Raw genomic sequence first — 6028 nt, forward strand, 5'->3', positions numbered from 1 at the left:
AAGACAGACAAAGGGCTAGCCAAATGTTGAAGCATCACAAGCCTTTTTATAGTTTAGCCACACACACACTTAGAAGCCACAACATAATCATGCACAACACTTATTCACATAACAAAACCAAAACAAAATTCAAGCAAAGAAACAAACAACAAAAGACTATGTACATAGTGTAGGGCACTGTGTGGTCTAAAATGTGGATGCAAATTAGAGTTTAATTTAATGTCAACCCGGGAAGGTAAACTTAGAAGTGCTTATCTAAAATATATCGATCTAGAAAGATTCATAATTTGTCCAAGATCTTAAAGTCCCCTTACATCAACATATTCATTAAGATCTCTTTCAATAACTAATCAAGCCTAGATCTAACAATTGTTTGAGATCTATGATTCTCTTACAAGAACATATTCTACAAGATCTCTTCCAACATTAGAACATCTAATAAGAAATTAAAAGCTGAAATGAAATAAACCTAGACCTAATAATTGTATGAGATCTTACGGTTCTCTTACAAGAACACCTTCAAATAAGACTCTTCCAATATTAGAACATTTAACAAAACTTGAAAGCTGAAATCAAACAAAAACATAAAATAAATTATAAACAAATAAGCATGCAAGTGAGGCCATGGGGGCCCTCCATAACTCCACAAGCACACCACTTCAATGGAGACTCAGATGTAGAAGCAAAATTGAAATATGATCCTTTATTTCAAAATCTCCATTACAAACCAACTCTAAGATTACAACTCTAAGCTTCTAAGATTACATACTCCAAAATTCTAAGATTACAAAAACTTCCAGATTACAAATGGAGGAGATTGTACTCCTATTTCTACAATGGGATGAGTAACAAACTCATAATGATCATCCACTAATCTCTCTTTAGTTCCATAAATCTCGCAACCATTTTTAGCTATTTTCCCATTATTACAAAGTATGATCCCACAAATCTTTCAAGCATTTTTAACTACTTTCCCATTATTACAAAATATAATCCCTTTGAATCCTTCATAAATCTCTCACATATCTTGGATAAGATATGCCAACCAAATCCTCCATTATCTTCTCCTTAGGAATTGGATAAGATATGCCAACCAAATCCTCCATGATTTTCTCCTTAGGAATAGGATAAGATATGCCAACCAAATCCTCCATGATTTGCTCCTTAGGAATAGGATAAGATATGCCAACCAAATTCTCCATGATTTTCTCCATAGGAATAGGCTTGCATAATTATCTCCTTAATATGGTGGAGGAGATATTAATTCTTCACATATTTCCTACACATCACAAAACTCACATATTCTTGAGATATATATATAAATATGTATATTTTCTAATATTTAACCATAAATTCACTTGTAATACAAAAATGAATAAAATGGAAAATAAGAAGGTGAAACCCAAATGTATTTATGAAAATGATATGATAAAAGGTTAATGGGATGATGAAATGTAAGGAATAGTGAAGAAAAAGGTGGATGAAAATATGACTTTTTTGAGTCCCAACATCCTCCCCAACTGAACTTGTTGCATGTCCTCATGCAACCATGCATGGGTCTCTTTAAGAACATTTGGCATCTTGAACAACTATGGCTTTACATGATGATGTTTTTAATAATGAATGTTTCCAGGATATGTGAAAAACATGAGTAACAACTTACATTTTATTATGGTTGGTTCTTGTGTGACAACCATGAATACAAAGAATGTTGGTTCTTGTGTTAACAACATTCATTTCGTTTTCTATTCTCTTTTCTTCAATAATAATGTAAACACTCACTGGAAATCATAAGCTATCAATGTGCATAAGAAAGCCCTTTTATAATATTAATGAAGCATGCCAATATTACGTATGAAGCAAAGTGCAACAAAGTATCATTGGAAAATAAATGTTGGTGAATGGTAAATGAGAAAAAATGGAGTGATAGTGGTGAAGAAATGGAATCATGGAAGTGAATATTAGTGTGGTGAAGAAATGGAATCATGGAAGTGAATATAGTTCTCCCCCCCCTGAACTGAATTGGTTGCATGTCCTCATGCAACTTGACATGGCTCATGAAAGGAAATGTAGCATTGTGAGGGAATTTTCCAAAATATTCAAGTTAGCATATAAGGAATTGCATGATTAAAGATTAGAAAATAACATACCTCTACTTACCCAAGAATGATGAACTATGCAAGAGGAATGTAGCTGCTTCTGTTGTTGTTGGATCAGGAAAATGTGACTGATGTTGTTGTTACTGGATCCTGGGAAATGAAGGAATCTAAACTGCTGATGTTGAATCATGGAAAAGATAAATGCTGAAAGTGGAACTGTGGCACTCTCATAGATCAAAATTCATGCTGCTGTAACTGCTGAGGGAGTCGTGAAAAAGTGTATAGTCTTCACCTGCTACTAAATTTCTTGGTACAATTATAATCATGCGAAAGAATGTGTCGATGTCGAGCATGAATAGAAATCATTGGATTACTGGCCATTAATGTATGTCGTTAACCAATGCGAGGCAACTCACAATTGATGTCAATGAGTGCCAAGGTACATGCAAAAGGATCGTTGTGGAGTGGAAAATGTCATGATATGTGCAGTGAAGAATTAGCTCGTTCAAGCGTCCAAAAATGGATGTAAGGAAATGCATGGTGTATGAAGATGAACTCTTGCTGTGAAAAATGGATATGGAAATGTCATGCTTTATGGATTTACAATTGGTGGAATTCAAAATCTTCTTCAAGAAGGGAGGTGCAAGGTTGTCGTTGTGGAGTTGGATTTGTCTTTAGAATTTTTCATGAATTGAGTCTTTGGAAGACCAATTGTCGTCACAATGTAATCTCCTTATGGTCACTTGATTATCCTGTAACCTGTAAAAAAAACTTGGCAGAAAGAAAACATAAGTGTGTTCAAGAAGAAATGGCCATTTCCTTCATGATTCTTACGCAAAAATTTCATACCAAATAAAACATATTAAGGACAATCAAAGTGTTGAAATTGACTTAATCATGATATTAAAATCAATCCATTCTTAAAATAACCATGAAAAGTAATACTCCCTGTTTGGGTCAGATGAAATATGCTCGGCAAAAAGATTGGCATTAGAAAGATCTGTTGTGGTCTGCATATTAGTATGTGATATAAAAGCATTCAACAGAAATATGTTATGCCAACTTGAAGCTATTGAAACAAGATAATCATCATTTATAGAATCCTCCAAATGTTTGATAAATCGATCCTCAAAATTTGTTTACAACTGTTCCATTTTTTTATTTTCAAACCTGCATGAATTTTGTGAAATTTTATTTTTTATTTTTATTTTATATATATATATATATATATATATATATATATATATATAAACAACAACAAAACAAAACAAAAACAAAAACAAAAACAAAAAAACAAACAAAACAAACAAACAAACAAAACAAACAAACAAACAAACAAACAAAAGAATGAAAGTCAAATTTTTTTTTTTTTAATCACAAAATTAAAAAAATCAATATTTTTGTTATGAATAGCACTAGCAATAAGTTTCAGTAGCTGAAAGAATTCTTGATTTTGTATCTCAATTTAAATTTTATGATCTCCCAACCACAACATTTGAACATTTCTCAAAAGATGAAGCTATCCCCAGAAGAGCCCCGCCATTAAGAGCCCAGAAGAGCACTCCAGAATAACAATTAATATGGTACGGGCTCAGGTTTTCTTTGAAAGGGCTATGACACTAAAATTCACTGAATCAGGAATTTTCTTGCTAACATTTTGAATGACTCCGACAGCATCTTTCAATAAGGTTTCAGGTGAACTGGGTCCATGGCATGTAGGAGAAGGCCACCTTCCATCAAGTTCATATAATTTTCCATCGACACAAGTTAAGCAAACAAAATGCAGATCCATATTAACGCTCAGATCAGGAGCAACAGTATGACCTGCGCTTGCTGCAACAGAATGTGCACTCTCTAATTCTGTATCATTTTCGAGGAATTCAGCCCGCTCTGCTGGGGTCATCTCTGTAGTGGATGTAAAGAATCTTTCAAAAAAAGATCCATTACAGATATGGAGTTGTGGTAAAATGTTGCCTACTGCAAGGACGATGGCAATTGTTCCGCAGGCATTTTCACAGTTTGTTGCATGAAATAAACATTGTTGCTCACTCCCTTTTGTCCATCATCGGCAACTTGTTGCTCCTCGGGTGATCTCTTAACATTAGTCGCATTATTAAGTGGATAAAGGAAGATTACAGCTAACACAAGTTTCGGCACCATATCCAACAACTCGTCATCGTAACCATAAACATCATAGAACTCAACTTCTTCTTCAGGTATACCAAGGCCCCACGCAAACTGACTCATCACTTCAGGATTGGCTTCGAGCGGAATCCATCGTTTAGCACAAGGTCTTCTAGATACCTCCATTGTTGGAATACGCTATTGATCGCAAACGTTTGTGTAATAAACTATGTTGCTTCGAAGATGAAAGACAAAAGTGAAAAACGTTTCTAAAGTGGTGATAAATTCTAAAGTGAATTGTTGTCCCCTCCTCACTTCGTGGACAAAAAGCTTGATTTTTTCAGAAAGCCCGATTTTCTTATGGATTTTTGCAGATTTTGTGTGCTTTCTAAAGGAGCTGCGTTTTTTTCGATTGTTTTATTGTTATTTGTTTTTTTTATTTTGTTGTTTAAATTTTTTTTTATATGAATTTGTTTTATTGTTGGTAGTGAAATTTATTTATTGTTTCTTTTATTTTCTTCTTTTTTTTTTAATTAAAAGTCTAAAATTGAAATTAACCCTATCTTTACAAAAACAAAAATGGTTAGGTTTTTTTTTTTTTTTTTTTAAATGAAATGTAACCTATCTTAATAAAATGGCTATTTTTTTCAAAAAGAATTTTTTTAACAATAATATATATATATATATATATATATGTGGGAATTTTTTATTTTTTATTATTTTTAAAAAACTAAAATTTAAAAAGACTAAGTTTTATCTAAAAAAAAATTAAGATGATTTTTCACTCACTCACAAAATTCTTTATTGTCGCATTGCAAATTAGTTCTCCAACAAGAGTATTTTTATTTGAAATAAATCAATAGATTTTCTGATCTTCCAGATCGCACGAAGCGCAGGAAGAGAGCATACTAATCTCTTGATTTTTTTTTATTTGTGCAAGTTAGCGTGGATGGATAAAACACTATTAAAATCTGCGACAAAAAAAATAAATAAATAAAAGAATTAAGATTTGCGACAAAACCTTGTGATGCAGGAGCATCATCTCCGAAAAACACCTTGTATTTTACCTAAGCTAGGGGGTTTCATGTTTTGAAGAAATATTAAAATTTCATGTAAATATTAATATTATTTTGAGTGATTAATTAATTATTTGTGAGAAATTGTAAATGTGAGAGAAATTAGTTTCTAGATTATTTAGAATTAATGAGGGAGCCTAAGTTGGAATTAGTTTCTAAGTTTTAGGGATGAGAATCTATCTTTTAGGGATGTTGAGAGATTTAGGGATTTGTTGAGATATTAAGGGGATTGAGCATTTAATTAGATCATTTTTTAAAATTGTATAAATAGAAGGGGTTTGAGAGGAAAGTACATGGAGTTAGTGGGAGTGAGAAAGTGAGAGGTTTTCTGCTTGGATGCCTTCGGGCAGATTGTAAAAGGGCCAACAATTGGGAAATCAGGCCAAGTAAGGAGACAGATTGTTATGTAAGTGCTATGTGTATTAATGCAGAAATTTATTTTCTGAAGATTAAATCTCATTTCTAAGTTATGGGTTGTGTAATTAAGTTTGGTTGGTGATTGATTGACTGTGTGAGATGGTGCATTAATTTCAAGTGTGAAACTGGGTAAATCGATCACAATTTAGATCGATTCAATACAAGGAGAAATTGGGTGTAAATTGACTTCCGTAATCACTAGTTGAAAGACGCACAATTCTTGTTTTAATTCTGGAACATATATATGGAATTCATTGCATAAAGGGTTATTGAAATTCGATTTGAAGAAATCATTACTGAATCTGATTTTTA

At 32.5% G+C, this 6028-nt stretch overlaps 1 pseudogene; it reads right to left on the reverse strand.

The window, feature by feature from the left end:
- Nucleotides 1-3525: 3525 nt before the first annotated feature.
- LOC149208638 (ubiquitin carboxyl-terminal hydrolase 3 pseudogene) lies at nt 3526-4489 on the reverse strand (annotated as a pseudogene).
- Between the last annotated feature and the right edge of the window lie 1539 nt (nt 4490-6028).

This window comes from Pinus tabuliformis, chromosome 1_2, assembly GCF_031772625.1.
Source record: "Pinus tabuliformis cultivar Carrire ecotype Pingquan chromosome 1_2, CPIR1, whole genome shotgun sequence".
In the NCBI taxonomy this organism is placed as follows: Eukaryota; Viridiplantae; Streptophyta; class Pinopsida; order Pinales; family Pinaceae; genus Pinus; species Pinus tabuliformis.